The 19,294-nt window shown below is 33.9% G+C and overlaps 1 pseudogene; it reads right to left on the bottom strand.

Annotated features, from left to right (window-relative positions):
- The window catches only part of LOC141719502 (uncharacterized), a 29,585-nt pseudogene extending 15,060 nt beyond the window's left edge, over positions 1-14,525 (bottom strand).
- Between the last annotated feature and the right edge of the window lie 4,769 nt (positions 14,526-19,294).

Here is a 19,294-nt window from a genome sequence, read left to right as displayed (position 1 = left end):
TTTGTAGACCCAAAAATGATCTCATCAACATAAATCTGGACCAAAAGTAAGTCCTTTCCATGGTTGAGGTAGAATAGTGTTTTGTCTATTGTTCCTCTGTTGAATCCACTTTCCAGAAGAAACTGAGCTAAAGTCTCATACCATGCTCTAGGAGCTTGCTTAAGTCGATAAAGTGCTTTATCAAGCCTGTAGACATAATCTGGATGTTTGGAATCTACATAGCCTGGAGGTTGTTCAACATATACTTCCTCCTCCAATTCTCCATTGAGAAAAGCACTTTTCACATCCATTTGAAAGACAGTAAACTTTTTGTGAGCAGCGTAAGCCAAAAATATCCTTATGGCTTCTAACCTAGCAACTGGTGCAAATGTTTCATCATAATCAATTCCCTCTTGTTGAGAATATCCTTTTGCAACCAGCCTTGCCTTATTCCTTGTAATTATGACATCACTGTCAGTTTTGTTTCTGAACACCCACTTTGTACCAACAACAGATCTATTCTTTGGTCTTGGCACTAGGGTCCAGACTTTGTTTCTTTCAAATTCATTTAACTCTTCCTGCATTGCTTGCACCCAATCAGCATCTTGAAGAGCTTCTTCCACTTTCTTTGGCTCAGTCTGAGAGAGAAAAGAATTGTAAAGACATTCGTTTGAAGTACCTGTTCTAGTTCTGACACCTGCATCAGGATTTCCAATTATCAAATCAGGTGTATGTGATTTAGTCCACTTCCTTGCAGATGGAAGGTTTTCTCTAGAACTGGATGCTCCCCCATGATTCATGCTGTTCATTTTCTGATGCTCCCCCTGAAACTATGCTCTCTGAGTTTGATTCTTCAGAATTTAGATTTTCAGAACTATCAAAACTTGGCTTGTCAGAACTTGACGAATCAGAACTTGAAGAGCCAGATGTATGTTCTGATGCTTCTTGAGATGTGATATGTTCTTGAGTATGCTCCCCCTGCATAGGTGCATCTTTCTTTGGCGTAGTCACCACAGTTTCAATAACATCAGAGTTTAATCCATCAGAGTTTACTGAATCAGGACTTAGACTGTCAGGATTTTCAGTATCAGAACTTGAGTCTTCATTTTCAAATCTCAGCTGATCATAATCAATAAAATCTTCAAGACCAGTAATATTCTTATCATCCAAAGAGACATTGATAGATTCCATGACCACTCTTGTTCTCAAATTATAGACTCTGAAGGCTTTTGTGGAAAGTGGATATCCAACAAAGATTCATTCATCAGCTTTTAGATCAAATTTAGATAGCTGTTCAGGATGAGTCTTGAGAACAAAACACTTGCATCCAAATACATGAAAGTACTTCAGATTTGGCTTCTTTTTTTTCACCATCTCATATGGTGTTTTTCCTTACTTGTTAATGAGTGTTGCATTTTGAGTAAAATAAGCAGTTTGCACAGCTTCAGCCCAGAAATAGGTTGGAAGATTTGCTTCTTCAAGCATTATACGTACAGCTTCAATGAGAGTTGTATTCTTCCTTTCAACAACTCCATTTTGCTGTGGAGTTCCAGGAGCAGCAAATTCCTGCTTAATTCCATGGTTTTTGCAGAACTCTTCCATTATCAAATTTTTGAACTCAGTGCCATTATCACTCCTTATGGTTTTCACAGAATCTTTGACCAATTTATCCAAATGTTTTACATGATCAATCAAGATAGATGCAGTTTCACTTTTTGTGTGCAAGAAATACACCCATGTGTATCTGGTGAACTCATCCACTATGACCAACGCATATTTCTTCTTTGCAATAGACATGACATTCACTGGAACAAATAGATCAACATGTAGTAGATGATAAGGCTCAAGAATTGATGATTCAGTCTTGCTCTTGAATGAAGATTTTCTTTGTTTGGCCTTCTGACAAGAATCACAAAGGCCATCAGGAGCAAATACTGACTTTGGCAGTCCTCTCACAAGATCTTTCTTGACTAGTTCATTTATATTGTTGAAATTTAAATGAGATAGTTTCTTGTGCCAATTCCAGCTTTCTTCAATTGATGCTCTACTCATCAGACAGATTGCAAAACCATCAGTACTTGTTGAAAGCTTAGCTTCATAAATGTTACCATGCCTATATCCTTTTAGAACAACTTTGCCTTTGGATTTACTCACAACTTAATAGTGTTCTTCAAAGAAATCAACATGATAACCTCTTTCACAGATTTGACTTATACTCAGCAGATTATATTTAAGTCCTGAGACCAGAGCTACTTCTTTAATGATGACATTCCCAAGATTGATATTGCCATATCCCAATGTTTTTCCAATGTTGCCATCTCCATAAGAAACACTTGGGTCAGCTTTCTCCACAAAGTCTGATAGCAGGGCATTATTTCCAGTCATATGTCCTGAACATCCACTGTCCAGAACTAGAATATTTTTCCTGTTGCCCTGCAATCACAAAGACCACTAATGATTAGTTTTAAGGACCCAGACTTGCTTGGATCTTTTGGCCTTATCAAGTTTGTTAACATTTGCAGCGGATTTAGCATCAGAGTTTATGTTAACATTTTTCTTATCACAACTTACACTATCAGACTTTGAATCAGTATTTATACTAGAAGGAACAATGGAAACTTTCTTCAAAGAAGGTTTTAATTGATAATAATCATAGTACAAACTATGATATTCTATACAAGTATAAATGAAATGCCATAAACTACCACAATGCAAACAAGGATTTTGTGGTTTATATCTAATAGACTGACTCTTAACTCCTGATTTTGAAGGTAAGGAGTTTATGTTCTTATTCTTCCTGCAAAAAGAAGACAGATGGTTAGAACTTCCACAGTTATGACATGTTTTCCTAGGAGCATCAGGAACAAGTTTATAATCATTGTTTTTATTCACACCTTCCTTTCCATTCCTATTTTTCCTAGGTGATTTTACCTTGTTTGCATTCTTAACATCTTTCAGCTTATGCTTAAGCTGCTTCTTATTCATTAAGCCTATGTTTACTTCAGCTGTCTTTTCCTGTTTTAGTTTGTCAGAAGTTAATCCCTCTTTAACTTCTGATTTATCATTATCAGACTTTACAGTTACAAACTTAACAGGTTTTAACTTTGGCTTTTGCTTAACAACAGGCTTAATTTCTACAGTTCCTTTATCATTCTTATCCTCTCCATAACCTAAGCCCTCTTTCCAATTTTCACTACTTAGCAAACTTTGAGTTGTTCTGCCAGAGTTAGTCCAAGTCGTGATTATCTCTCTTTCCTTTTCTAACTCAGTTTTTAGAGATTCATTCATTTTTAGCACTTCATTCCTAACATAAAAAGCATCATCTCTATCCTTCTGAGTTTGATGGAACATAACTAACTCTTTTTCTAAGAAATCATTTCTTTTCTTAAAAGCAAGATTTTCAGAAGTTAATCTTTCACATGTTAAAGTTTGATCTCTATAACTAACAAACATGGTTTTAAGATATCTTCTCAACTCATTAATATCATCAGTATGAAAAGCATAAGTAGTCTGAGGTACCTTTGTTTCAGCAGCTTCAGAACTGCTCTCACCACTTTTTTTATCAGCATTTGCCATCAAAGCATAGTTCTCCTCACTTTCAGAGTCTGAGGTGTCTGTCCAGCTTTTCTTCTTTGTGACCAGAGCCTTGCCTTTGTCACCCTTCACTTTCTTCCAATCAGGAGATATGTGGCCTTTCTTACCACAGTTATAGCATTTGACATTGGTATAATCTCCTCTATCAGACTTTCCTCCTCTGCCCTCAGATCTTCTGAAATTCTTTTTATCAGAACCTGTGCCTTTCCTGGAAAACTTCTTTCCCTTCCTAAACTTCATGTATGCAATCTTTGTGACCCCTTTCACCATAAGAGCACACAGCTTCATCATCTCCTCATCAACATCAGTCTCAGGCAAGCTTTCAGAATCTGAGTCATCATCACTTTCAGAACTTGATGACTCAGTATCAGACTTTGTGAAAAGAGCTTTACCCTTGTCTTTTCTTGAGGTAGCTGCCTTGGGGGATTCTTCTTCAGCCTTAAGAGCAACTGTCCTTGACTTTCCTCCTTTCCTCTTGCTTCTTTGTTCCATCTCAAGTTCATGAGTCTTGAGCATTCCATAAATTTCATCAAGAGTTGTTTCATCAAGACTGTAGTTGTCTTTTATTGTTGTTGCCTTCAAATCCCAACATTCAGGAAGAGCTAACAGGAATTTAAGGTTTGAATCTTTAAGATCATACTCCTTATTAACCAGTGACAGATCATTCAAGAGTTTGACAAATCTATCATATAAATCAGTCAATGATTCATTAGCCTTTGAGTCAAAGTGTTCATACTCTTGAGTGAGTATTGTCTTCCTGTTCTTCTTAATTGTATCAGTTCCCTGACACCTTGTTTCCAGAGCATCCCATATCTCCTTAGCAGTCTTGCAGTTAATTACCCTGTTTGACATTACATTATCAATGGCACTATGCAGTAAGTGTCGTACCTTAGCATCCTTAGCAGTTGATGCGATATCTTCAGCAGTATAATCACTCTTCTCCTTTGGTACGGTCTTTGCTGCTTCACCTGCAACTGCAACAGCGAGCTTGGTTGGTTTGTGAGGTCCTTCCTTGATTCTATCAAGATATTATGGATCTGTAGCTTCCAGAAACATGGTCATCCTCACCTTCCATATGGCATATTCAGATGGTCTCAGTATGGGAATTCTGATGGTTTCATACCGACTTTGAATTTGTGTCTTTGGAGGTTCTTCAGTTTTGGTAGGCTTAGTTGGAGTTTCTGTGTCAGACATGATTGTGTTTGGATCTTTAACAGTATGTGCGTTAACAGATAGGCTCTGATACCACTTGTTAGGTCACACACACTATAGAGGGGGTGAATATAGTGTAAAATAAAATCAAATCGAACTTTTAATATTTCAAGTAACAGAAAACAAACTTTATTGAAACAATGAACTCTGTTACAGTATGGAACTGTTACCTCTCAGTGATGAACAAATATCACGAGAGCTGCTAGGGTTACAATGAATAATCTCTTCGAATATGATAACACTTCTAGTGTAAACCCTATGTCTGTATTTATATACTACACAGTTACAAGATAATCGCTAATTGATATGGAATATAATTCTGCTTCCTAAAATATATCAATCAAATATCTTTTCTTCCAAGTATTCCATTCTTCACGGAACTCCTTCTTCATGCATATCTCTTCTTATGTTTATCTCGATCTTCTTTCCTTTAATCAGCTACTATCCTTATCTGAACATACTTCAGCACTTAAGTTCTGATATCCATCTTCTGATGATTATCTCCTGATAATATAAGTATTGATATCCTTAAGTCCTGACTTCCAGTAAGTACTGATTTATCTTGTTTAAGTAAGATCTGAAAACTAAATATAAATCATATTAGCCATGACATTATCAAATATATCTAACAAGTTAGTTGTGCCCTAATCCTGTAACGCTTTCTCATTTTTTATTTTTTTATTATGTCCTATATATATTTGTTCACTAGAGTCTAGACTCGAGTGCTAGATTAATTAGTAATTTTCATGCTCTTATCTTTTTTAATCATGCCAAATTATTCAAACCTGAATTTATTATTATTTTATGATTATGTTTATAATGAGTTCTATTTAAAATACTCTATGTGTACACTTGCATACTTGTTTGCATGTGTGAATTAAGCTAATTTGTGCAACTTGTATAACAAATTAAATACATAGTATTCCCTCTATCCCATCCATTTCTTTAAAAAATCTTTTTTGTGGTCCCTCTCAATTCTATTTCAAAATTTTTTAAAAATAGTAAAGTTCCATAATAAAAAAAATAACTACATCCACTACTTTCCTCCATTATACTCACCTTATTTATTAATTATTGATTGGATCCACCACTTAACTAACTTCTCTCCACTTAATTACACTTTTTCTTAATCTCCATGCCCAACCTCAATGAAAAGAATTGGATGAGACGGAGGTAGTAATAATTTGTATATGTGTCACTAATTTGTTTTCACCTTAAAAAAGTGAAGTTATTCCATTTTATTTTATTTATAATGATCTCTATCTCCAATTTAACCCAAGATGAATGGGCCACTTCTTTTTTGCACGCATTTCAATGCACTGATAGAGTTACTTGTAAATAATATTTTTTTTGTATAATATACAAACTTTATATTTGTATACAAAACAAAAAAATTGAGAAAATTTTATTACAAATATGTTACAGAGCACATTGAATTGCATGCAAAAAGAAGTGTCACGTTGATTTTGGGACGGAGAGGGCATTTGGATTAATTTTTTAAATGATAAATTATTAAAATATAAGAAAAAAAAATGCTATTGTATACTTAAATATTGAGAATAATTTTTTTAGAAGGATCAATTTTATGTTATTAGCGGGGGCCCATGTTTGTGTAATAAGAATATTTATCGTAATCAAGTTAATAACTAGACAACAACACAATAAACAAAACTAATAAACAACTCTTCCTCAGTCCTAACATAGGTTAGCCAAACATTTAAACGAAACTAAGGGAGTATACATTTAAACACACATTTAGATCTTCGTAGCAATCACTTTTTTGTTTTACAATGTTTTTAACCATGCAACCAAGAGGAAGCGAGATGAACAATTTAGTGGTTTCAAATGAAGAAAACTAGAAAATTAAAGCATCAGTTGTATGGAGTGAAGAAGATGAATTTTCACTTTAAAAGGCTATGATTGAGTATGATAAATAAAACAATCTAATCTAACCGTTATGATGATATATGATGATATTGGTAAGTTTCTTGATTTTGTTAAGCCTTCTCTAACTTTAATGTGCAGAGAAAACAACTTATTGATATGTTTCAAATTAAAGAAAAATTTCTTAATTTTTAATATTATTCCTCTAACTAACCCCCGTTATGCAAACGTACTTGAGCTTTCGAAGTTGATTAAATGGCAGGGACAACATTTGTCGAGGGATGGTCGAAATGTTAAAGAGGCTAATGTGGTTTTAAACGAGGTTGATGACCGAAAGGATTTAGAAGTAGTAAAAAACAACTTGGTCTGATAAAAATGGCAAACAGCTTGCCGTGATGTTTAGAAGCTATTGATGTCCGCAAGAGCGAGCAAGTAATGAAAGATAAGGACAAGGGGAATATTGCTACTCATAGTGTTAGAATATCAAAGATAATAATGTGGTTATATGGCTGCAGATAAATTCAAACCTTAATATTGATATCAACCTACCATTTAAAAATTTATGTTTTTGTTTATATATACTTCAAGTAGATATAGGTTGACTGTGACCTAAAATTAACCTAAGGATCAACTCTTGATGGTTTGCTGTAGAAGTTTTTATAAAGTATATTTGGATCCACAGATCTTATTTTGGTAGTTGTTTCTCTACTGATATTTTGGTTTTCTTAATAATATCATTATTTAGCTATATCAATCTCATTTGATTTGTTTGGCTTATCAATTTTATGTCAAATGTGTATGTTGCACCATAAGACACAAGCGCACAAGGATGTCATTTCACTCTGCAACACATACATTTGGCATAATATTGATAAGGCAAACAAATCAAATGATATTGATAAACAATGATATTATTAAGAAAACCCGAATATTTGTAAAAAAATCAACTTCCAAAATAAAATATGTACTACATCCAAATATACTTCATAAAAACTTCTGCAAGGCAACACACCATCAAAATAAAATCTGAAGCAAGATAATCTTCAGGTCAAATACTAAGCCAAAATCAACCCATATTTACTTAAGTTACATATTTGGCAAAAACATAAAAATTTCTAAACATTAGGTTGGTACCATGGTTGTTATGTCGGTAAGTCGAGTCGACCAGGTTGTCCGACAAGTCGAGTCGTGACTAGTCGTAGACTAGTCGACACTAGTCGACAAGGTATTAAATTATAAATATATAAATATAGAGATATATATATATATATATTATATATGTATGTTCTAACTTATAACAAACCATTTTCTCCTTTTCCTCTTATATGCATAGGAGATCTAACACCTACGAAGATAAAGACCACGAGAATCCGGCCAAAACCCATACTTCCATCCTGAATCGTTTGACTTAGCTTTCTGCTTAGGGTCTTTAAAAGGATCATACGCGGGATAATTACTTTGATTTTCATTTGACATATACCACAGGAATTGGGCAGCCAATTTAGAACATAAATAAGTAAAAAAAAACAGTAAAAAACCAAATATAAGTGCAAGAGAAAGTGTGTTTTGAACTGTTGTGTTTGTGTGTAATATGTTTGTAAGTATATATATATAAATATGTTTGTGTGTATATATACACATATACTTACATATATATGTTAGTATATGTGTGGGTATAACTGTGTGTGTATATATATACACGAGGAAGAAGAAGAATTGAACTTACTTGGATAGATGTCGATTGCTGACTGCTGAGCACTGGAGAGAGGCTGCTGAGCGGGAGACTAACAAAAAGGGGCTGGGATTTTTTTAGGGTATTAGGTTAAAATAAGTAGTTGGGCTTGGGCTTTTTTTAACTTAATGAACCATTCGGTCGACTGGGACTTTTAGTCGGACCCAGTCGACAAGTCGAGATTGAGTCGGGCGAAATATTAACAAAATGCAAGACGACAAGTTAAGTCGACCCTCCAGTAGCGACTCGACAACAATAGTTGATACTGAATACCAATATTAAGGCTTGAAATTCATCTGCCGCATCAACATCAAATTCATCTGCAACCAAATTTTTTATCTTTGTTATTCTGATTATGAGTAACAACATTCCTTATCTTTCACTACTTGCTCGTTCTTGCCGGCATTAATAAATTCTAACCAAAGCAAGTTCTTTGCCTTTTTCATCAACCCAAGTTACAACCTTCCGTTTCTTTTTTTTAACTACTACCAAATCCTTCCCCCCATCAACATCATCTAAAACCACCTTAGCCTCTTTAACATTTCAACCACCCTTAAATAAATGTTGTTCCCGCCACTTGATCATTATCGAAAGCTTAAATAAGTGTGCATGGTTGGTAGTAGAGAATCATATTTAGAAGTAACAAACTTATTCTTTAATTTCCATAACTTATCAATGAGTTATTTTATATGCATACTAAAGTGAAGAGAAGGCTTAACAAAATCAAGAAACTTAACCATATCATCATAAGAGTTGGATCGTTTTACCTATTGATATTGAATCACACAATGTGAAAATTCATCTTCCTCACTCTACTCAGCTCCACTTAGCTGATGTTTTAATCTTCTTGTTTTTTTCATTTAATACCACCATATTTTTCTCTTGTTTTTTCTTGGTTGCATGTTGCATCTTGGTTGCATGGTTGAAAACATTGTAGAACAAAAAAGGGGCTTCTACAAAGATCTAAATGTGTGTTTACCATCACACCATTTTACATGATTTAAGGATCTATTTTATGTATCTTTTCATAAATATTTTCAATATACAATTGGTTTTCCGGTCTGAAGTCAATGTTATTACATTTTACTTAACATAAGGGTATTATACATGAAGAACCAAATGGGCGTTTGGATGGTGGTTGACAATCGGAATCGGGAATGGGTACGGGAATTACATGGAATGCCAAGGGGTGGACAAAGTATGATTTACCCACCTTAAAGGAATGAGGTTCCTAATCCATATATCAAAACTTTTAATCCAAATACTAATACATTCGATTGAGTTTCTGAATTCTGTTAACTGGACTCATTAACCATGAACCAAATGACCCTCAAATGTATAGGGCTACCACAGATAGAAGCAAATAAGGTGATGGCACCAAAAAAAACCAATTGTACAGTGGTACCATAAAGAATATCCTTTTTTTAAAATTTTACTGAATGTGATTAAGAGTTAATAATAATATGATTTTTTGTTGTATTATTTTTCTAATTAATGATTTATTTAAAAGCATTAAGAATAATTTGTATACATATATTTGTGTATATGATTGATAAAATAAATGTGACTTTAATTATTAAATAAGGTAAGATTAAAGAAGTTACTATAAATAATCTTTATTATTAAAAAACTCAATTGTCAAATTATACAGTCTAACAGTTTTTCGTCATCACCTCACAGCAAAATCTCCAATCAACATAAATAATAAATTTTTTTATTTTGATAATTTTTATAATATAAAAAAACATGTATATTTTTTTAAAAAATTACATTAGCCTTTGAAGTTACATATAAAAAATTGAAATCATTTTTTTAACCACTTTGTAATTTCTAAATATTTTAAAAAATGACACAATTTTGCAACTTAGTTCATTTATAGTCAAACTTATACTGATATACCATTATCTTTCGATACTGAAGTATATTGATGCAAATATTATGTATTTAATAAAAATAAATTATTTTTTAATAGTTCTAATTTATATCATTCTCAATTGTTGTATTGTTTACTATTCTAGCATCATCTTGACTTGTTTGTATTATAAAAACAAAAAAAATCAACAACAATTTGTATAGTATTAAAGATTACTTTAACTTTTTTGTGTTAAAATGCCGCAACTTAATCTCAAACTATATTGATACGTTATTATCTACTATTGATTGAAAAAATAAATATGTGAAATATAATCAATTATTATATATAGTTTCGATTTAGAATGTCTCAATTTTTATATTACATACCCGAATAATTTCTCAGCGTCACTAACTTGTTTTTATTAGTAAAAATAACAATAAAACTTTATATTAATTTCCATTGTACAAAATAGGCCTTAACCACCCGGTGATCGCATTCGATATAATTTCTTACCACATTGTGTCCAAGATGAACATGATACGGATAATAAAATACGACTCTTATACCCTTATGAATGGAGTACTATACTTGTCTTATTATGAAGAGAATTGCACTATACATAAAGTGCAGCATCCTAGATGAAGGCTATGAAAGGCTCTTATGGTGATTTTGGTAAATAATCTAATATGTATACTGCAATAACCTAACACATTATACCAGGAAAGTACTATGAATTATATTTCTACGGGTCATGACAAGGCTGGTAAGGTAAAAGGCATAAAAGGAACATGAGATAGTCATGCTCATTCACTACCCTAAATAAAGATAAAGATATAAGGAAACTTTAAACCATAAAACAATCATTACAGTGGTTGATTTTGTCTAATCTATTTTAACTGAACATATGGACCAAGTTTTGTAAAAATTATATACCGCATTAAATAAGAAACATACAGTTACAAGTATAGAGCAAACCTGGCCTTTCTTTTTTAAGACTTCAACATTTACTAAGCCTCTTCTCTCAGATCCTCGAATCGGGAAAATATGGAAACAGCATTTGCTCCTAAGCCCTGCCTTAAAGTTCTTTACTGTAATACCACCCCCAGACATCACGTATGCTCTCAAAATATGTCCCAATAAGTGGAGCGCCCATAACCACAAGAATTCCTGCTGATGTATTTAATCTCCTCATGGCCATTCTGTAAACTTGTCGGGATTTATCACAAATCTAGAACGGAGAAACAACCCCTTCAACAAAACAAAAAAAAAGAAAGGCACACGTCAATTACATTTTTCAATAATAATAGAGTATAATGCCTGACAGAATTACATCTCAGTGTCACTTTTAAGGAACAAGAGAAAGTAAGGTCAATGTGTTTCTCCCTGTTTGTTGATTGAATTATAAGAGGAAGACATATAACACATTACATACCATCTTCTTGTAACCAAACATAAATCCAAAAAGTTGATTGTTGGTATTGCAAAAGGTTTAAATTTTTTCTACCCCCAACAATCCTCCCACGTTGTGCCGACAATCTTGATTAAAATTACAAGTAGCATCAACTATGTAGTTAAACTTGTTCAGTTCCTTTCTCCGCTTTCTTAAATTCTCACAGCAAAATGTCAAAAAACAAAACCTCAATGTTCATCCCTTCCGAAATATAACTAATATACACTGTATAAAGGTGAAAATATGTTTTAGATTCTAATCTCTGATAAGAGGTATAAAAAAATTAGTTTCATTTTATTAATTGAAAAAATACGGACTACAACAAAAAGATAATAGAGGAAAGATTAAGAGAGCCTGGGCTACATGCCGTAACACCTACATACATATGGAACAAAAAGACAGTTTAGACCCAGACTCAGGATCGCAATTCAAACTACTAGAATTTTAGGAAAGTAACATATTAAAACCAACACAATTCTTGACATAGGATATGGAATGAGTTTTTCAACAATTTGGCAAAAATTCTTGAGTTTCAGTTAGTTCTGACGTATTAAAGTGACTATAATCCCCTCCCGTGAATCCCTTTAGATCTATTATATGGCTAAAAAGAATTAAACAGAAGTGCAATTCCTCTACAGACCCCAAAAACATGTGGCAACAATGGAAAGTTGGTAGCCATTATTTATAACTTCTGATAGAATAAACTCACAAAAAATGCAATGATTGCTGTTCAAAGAGCAAGAAACCCGTATTTAGCCCTGCCTTCAGACAACCCGACAAAAGTATTAGAAATTCCAAACATAACCCTCCATAACACAATGCAAACTACAGCCCCACCAGCACCAACCAAAAACAAACTATTTACGGCACTTATCGGCTTCTTAACAGCATTATTCACAAATTTCCCATACACATTACCATTCACTACTAACCCCTTTTACGAAAACTGCTTAAACTCTAACAAGCTCCCAGAATTAAATTGTGGGGTCAATTTAGAACCTGGTTTTGTAACATTTTTGATAATGAAAGTAACTTATAGGTTCTTTGACAATAAAACATATATGGTGTTTGTATTGTGGGTTGATGATGAAGATTTTGAAAAATGGCGGGAAAATTAGCATTTGGGCGGGAGAGTATTGAGATTAAATTGCGGTGGAGATACTGTTTAATAAATATTGATGAGGGTTTTGACATTTTGAAAATTAGATTCACGGGAAGCACAAACTCAAGCGTATGCACACCAACTGTTCGACGATGTGACAAAGAGAGAAAAAGTTGTATACTTTATGTCTATAGTGTGTGATGCTAGAGACGAGTGTGAGTTCTTTGACTAGTATGAAAAATTTGTGGGGATCTTTATGTGTGGAGTGACCACACCACGTCAGAATGCTTGTCAGTTTTGAGAAATTTATCAATCTAGGGCGTGAACGATCAATTCTTTATTTTAATTTATTTATAATTTAAAAAAAATCATAATTTTTGAATTTTTATATAACTCGTGACATATTATCAAAAACTCTTTTTAATAATAAATAATTATTATTTATTTAAATTAAATGATAAAACCTTGTACTTTTAGTGCAAAATACGTGTATAATTTATGAGAACAAAAATTTTTGAAAAAAAGACTATTAGAATAGTTATCTTTGGTGATTGTAACAGAAATAAAACCCGGTACTCTAATAAAAATATTGAAAATTTGCTTAAACACGCTATCACAACACTTTAATAACAAATGAGTTTTTACTCCTAATATAATATAAATTAATTTTAGAAAAAAATTCGAAGTGCTTAATAGATTTACAACTATTTTTCTGTCTAAAATCTTTAATTTCACAATATATCCATATACAAACTTACACTTCTACTTTTTCAATTTCAACGTCCTAATAATAAACTCAATTAGTACTTGTATATTATCTTTACAAAAGATAATGTTCGAGTATTGCGATTTGAAGATCAAGTGTTTATTTTTTTATTATTTTCGAAAAAAGATAAAAGTTATAATTATAAATATAAGGGGTTTTTTAAAAATACAACATTTTTTTTAAAATCTGAGACATTATTTTGCAAGAATACTTTGCCTATAAGAAAATTTAGAAGAAGAAGAAATACTATTGTTATAGGGAGAATTTTGTATAACAGTATTATGGAGGTTGATGGTCGGAACAAGGATCAAGGTTGGTGATTGAAGGCGGAGGAAGGTGGTTTATGGTGGTGACTGAGCTTATATGTTGACTCCTTAAGAAAGAATAGGGCTTTTGTTATTCTCTATCAAGTGTCGACTCATCTCGCATACAAGTGCCTATGTACTCTATTTATAGGGATCGAGCATCACGTAATTCTTGGGGAACAAATCACATAGGCTAGGGTTGGGGTTCTTCGACCCGTGCAGCCCAAGCCCATGATAAAGTCAGGCCTTCAGCCAATTAGTCACGTAAATCTCGACCGGCTCCACACGTTTCCAACTATCTCACGGCATCTCCGCATTTTTTCTCGTGATTGCAAGAATACCCCGTGTCGGCCCTGAAATTTATGAGCAACTCAGTCATCTATGAGTCACTTTTCATGTCATACATAAAGTCCTTTAATACGGGTCGGCCTGGTTATCTCGGCTCGCACCGCCTTTTCTCTAAATCAATAAATAAGATGTTTTCCTTCATTTTCCACAAGATATAGGCTCATGGGCCCAGCTAGCATATGAGCATATGAGCTCAGCCCGTATATGGATATCTGAGCCCAGTTCGCACGTCGTGAGCCCAGCTCACATGTAAGAGCCCAGCTCGCATGTGAAGCCCAGGTCGCACATGAGGGCCCATCTCACATGTGATAGCCCAGCTCATATGTGAAGCCCAGTTCGCACATAGGAGCCCAACTTGTATGTGGGAGCCTAGCTCATATATGAATCCACAATTCTAACTCACACGTGTGAGCCCAGTTCTTCAATGCACCTACAGGGACCTGTTTAGGGCCCATGACCGAAAGCGAGCATAACAACTACCCCAAAATTCTTGGTTGTACCTTGAGGCTGGGAATTTTCCAACATTTAGCTTTTCTGATCATGCGAGTGCGAGCCCACGAGGTCGTACCCGGTCGTCTCGCATGCCTTCCAACAGTCATGAGTTTTGAACCCATGACAGCTGTAGGATAGTTGGCGTAGGGATCCGTGTTATCCACTAAGATGATGACGTATATCACTTCCTCTTTCTCTCTCCTACCCCTATAAATATGTGGAACTTCAACTCCATTTCTTTACTTTTCCAAGAACACTAACAAATTGTTATCTTTTTTGCTCAAGGATCTATCACGGCAAAAACTATCATCACTACAAGAACCATCTATGTGGCGCCCCAAAATCCGGTGTCAGGAATCTCGGAGGCCACGCCATCTAAACTATTATAACCACACAACTCACACTATAATATATAAATACTCACGCTTCACGACCCCACATTTATCACACAAACACTTACAGGTTATTGTCTTGTAAACGAACCATTCATAACTAGAGTAATTTTAACCATCAAGTGATAATTATTATAACCCAAAAGTAATCTAGTCTTGTCGGGGAGTAACATTTACGTAAGGCTAGTCCGCCGGCCAAATATATGTTTCTTGTTTATTACCTTACATAAGGCATACTTGTAAATAAGCCGAACTAAAGACAACTGAAAACTAATCCAGCTTATTCGGACTACCTGTGGTACAGCACCAAACAATCTACGGAACAGCTGGCCATTTCCTACCCGTTTCCTGGCTGTGGTTCTCATGGCAGGCATCTTGATTCACTGTTGTGTTGTGTCAATTTAAGAAAATAGGTGTGAGCTATAATGCCCAGGATAATAATGTACAGTATAAAAATGACTGTATGATAACTTATGTAAAACATCATATATGATAATTATGTTTTATTCAAAAATAGTTTTCCTTGGTGATACACACCTTCTTATAAAAACAATTCTTTTAAGGGATTTTAATATCCTGCGAATACCTTAATAGTAATCCCAGCACCTAGGCTTGGGTTATGGTATTGCATCACAATTCCAATTGGAAGAATTAGGACATTCGTTGGAGCCACCGCATACGATGATCAGTTGTACTGCGATAAAAGTAACCTTTTCTACTAGTAGAAGGACGACACCTTCGTATCCCGGTAATCACCCTGGCCGCGTTCGGGCTACGTGTCCTCATTTCCGGTATACACATACTTCGCAAGTCCTTAGGTACATATTGTACCGTCTCCTACGGTACCAGTAGTCTATCCAATACAGGAAGTACTTGATCCTACCCCTCCCTTGTCCTTTAGGAAATCTTATCATATCTCGAGAACTCGAACCACATCGAAGTTTCCCTAAGCGTTTTGCTTGTTGATAGGCATAGCTTTACTTCATATATATATATGTACTTCCGAAAGTTTTCGGAGGAAGTACTAAGGATGTGAGTTGACTGTTGTCAACAGATAATTAAATAAGGGGGAAAAGTTTCTCCTTGAAACTATATTCAAAATATTAAATAAGTCGGGGTAATATTCTCCGACGATCGGAAATTACTCGAATGATTTTTCCGAAATCAGAATGTATGTTTTAAATCAGGATCTATGATTTTTAAATCAATAATAAACGATTTAATGAATAATAAATAATTAAATGATATTTGATAAATAATTAAACCTTGAATGAGTTTACTCTTTAAAATAATATTTGAAATAATATTACTCAACTAATTTATGTCTACGTAATTAATAATCCTTAATGATTAATCAGGTTTGAAATAAATAAGCGTTGGAGAATACTTCTCCTATAATAAATGATTAGTAGATTAATAATTCTTGTCCGAACGATAAGGTATAGTTGAGGGAATACGATCTTTGGAAATCGTTTTAATCAAAGTTCGAGATATTTTAATATTTCGTAAGTGGACGTTGAGTCCCTTTAAAATGTACTACTATGGACTTATAATCGTCCTATAATATCACCGGAATGATTCCCGAGTTTTTATCTTGAAATCCCGACCGACTCTCGGTCTTATTATAATACATCACACTTATAGCGGAATAAACATTTCACGATATATACTTATCGTACAACATCGCTACATTATGCAAAAATTCAACAACTACCTATCATGGCAAGCATGGTATTTATACAATGATAATAAAACAATCCTTTCACAACACAACCATAAATGAAGTTGGGTTCGCAAACTTGCCTGGGTATCTCGAGGTGGAGGATGCTCCAGGTTCCACTCGGAAATCTATAACCATAAACACAATTCATTTCGTTAGGTCCCGTTCTAATTTATGGCGACTCGCACTCATGTGCTACTTATTTTGCACCCTCACAACTTATACTACCCTTATTATTCCTTTAAGTCATTATTCACATTATGGTCGCTTTATTTTTTTAAGTATCTTAGGTTCATTCTCATTATCGCCGTCGGCTCCGCTTATGGATTCTACGGTTTCTAATCGCGCGGTCTCAGCTCCAATATTTTTATAAAATTGAGAAATAATTATTTTCACTTGAAATTTTTATGGAAGTTAGGAAACTCAATATATTACTCTCTGTAAAAATTTCATGATTTATGAATACTTTTAAGTCGATCCTTTATATTTTCAAAATTCGTAATTTGTAGCAGTTTTTGTCGCGTAAATCACTTTTAGTAAAACGGTCATAACTTTTGATCCGTAAATCAGAATCAAGCGATTCAAGCGCCTAAATGATCCTTTTAATATTTTATATCATAATAAAGGTTTATTTTTCAAGAAACTATAGTTTACAACCTCGGGACTTTCTGCAGAAACTTAAAGTTACGATTTGTTGGTTTTAACGGAGTTACGTTTATGATCGGGGTTTCGTTTACGCCCTAACACTTAACACAACCACCAACAATCATTATTTCATCATCAACACAAAAACTCCTCTCAAGAAAATCATGTTCTTGAGGCAACAACAATCAGCCTTAAATCTACTTCACTTAAACATCAAGATTTCAACAATACCACTTCTTAAACTAGGTTTACTACCACATACTAAATGGATCTTAAAAATGAATCTTAAATAAAGTTGGACCAAAGATTTTTACCTTTCTTAAAATCTTGAGATGTATTCTTGAGGATGGTGGAGGCTTGGAAGTGCTTGGTATGATTTTTGGAACCTAAAACCACCATTGAAATCAAGAAACCAAAGAGTTACTATTCATACTTTTTACTAGTGACTTTCTTGATTTTATTTCACCCATCAAACCTTAATAAAAAAAAATGAAAGAATTTTCTTACCTTAGTTTGATTGCTAGGAAGATTGAGAATTAATGGGATGATTTTACCATGGCTAGATTTTGAGATTTGAATTTGGATTTCTCCCTTTTTTCTTGAAGGTCGAATGGATGCAATGAAGGGGTGGGGGTATTTATGCTTGCTTCTCTTGGTTGCTTCTAGGAAATGGGGGTGATATCTTTCCTTGATTTTTATTTTTCCTAGTATAGCATTCTAGGTTTATTCCTTGTTGCAAATCTTGGGGACAAAATCCAAGTAGCTTGCTAGGTTACAAGCTAACTACATGTGTTAGCTTCCTTAGCACACTATTTTGACTAGCTTGCTTGATCATCCTATGGTTAGCTTACTATTTGATAAAGTAACCATGGTTACTTTCTTACCATGGTTTAGTTAGTGCGTTATGTTTATTTAATTGTTTACGCGTTCGCTCGGTTGCTTAAACATTTTCATAATACTTACTCGTAAATGATTCACGACGTAATTCCTTTCATACTTATTCCTTATTGTTATTCCCAGTGGACTAACAATGAGATTTACAGAAGGGGGTTGAATGTAAATCTCAAAACTTTTTCAAGTTTTGAGTAGTTTCTAAGGCTAAGTGTTTTAGTGAACAAATGTGTGTGAATTGCTTGAAGCTAATACAGACAGATATATATTCAAACACAAATGTAAAGAACACAAAGAACTTAAAAACTTTTCTGATGGATTTGTTGTTCCACCAGAGATGTGTTATTTCAGAAAATCTGTGATTCAAAGAATTAAATCACAGCTGCTTCCTAGTACAAACTAGATGATTTTCTCTCTGGATATTTCTAAACAGCTCAGGAAAATTCTTATATAATTACTAGCTGCTACTTGGTTTATATATTACCAAGTTTACAAGTGAAGACAAAGCTGTAAAATACAATTAAAAAGATTCTTCACATGTTTCTTCTTCATTTCTCTATCAAATGCAATTTAGGCTTGGCTGTAGATCTTTGAACACTTCCTTGTTTGCATCAGAATAGAAATGCTGCATTTTCTTGATTCCTCCTAGAGGCTTCCACATTCCAGTTTGTCTCTGTTAACCCATGTGCCTCTGTCAGCTTGTGAATTGTCACTATCAACTGCTAATGAACTAAGCATCCGTTGAAGCTTTCATCCGTTGATGCCTTATCCGTTGAGGCTTTATCCGTTGAAGCTTTATCCGTTGATGCATTATCAGTTGAAGTCTTTATCCGTTGAAGCACTTATTCGTTGATGGATATTATCCGTTGAAGCATTAGAGACATCCGTTGAAGCTTTGTTTCTTATCCGTTGAAGGTCTTCAATATC

This window comes from Apium graveolens, chromosome 4, assembly GCF_009905375.1.
Source record: "Apium graveolens cultivar Ventura chromosome 4, ASM990537v1, whole genome shotgun sequence".
In the NCBI taxonomy this organism is placed as follows: domain Eukaryota; kingdom Viridiplantae; phylum Streptophyta; class Magnoliopsida; order Apiales; family Apiaceae; genus Apium; species Apium graveolens.
This window is presented reverse-complemented; position numbering and strand designations above follow the sequence as displayed.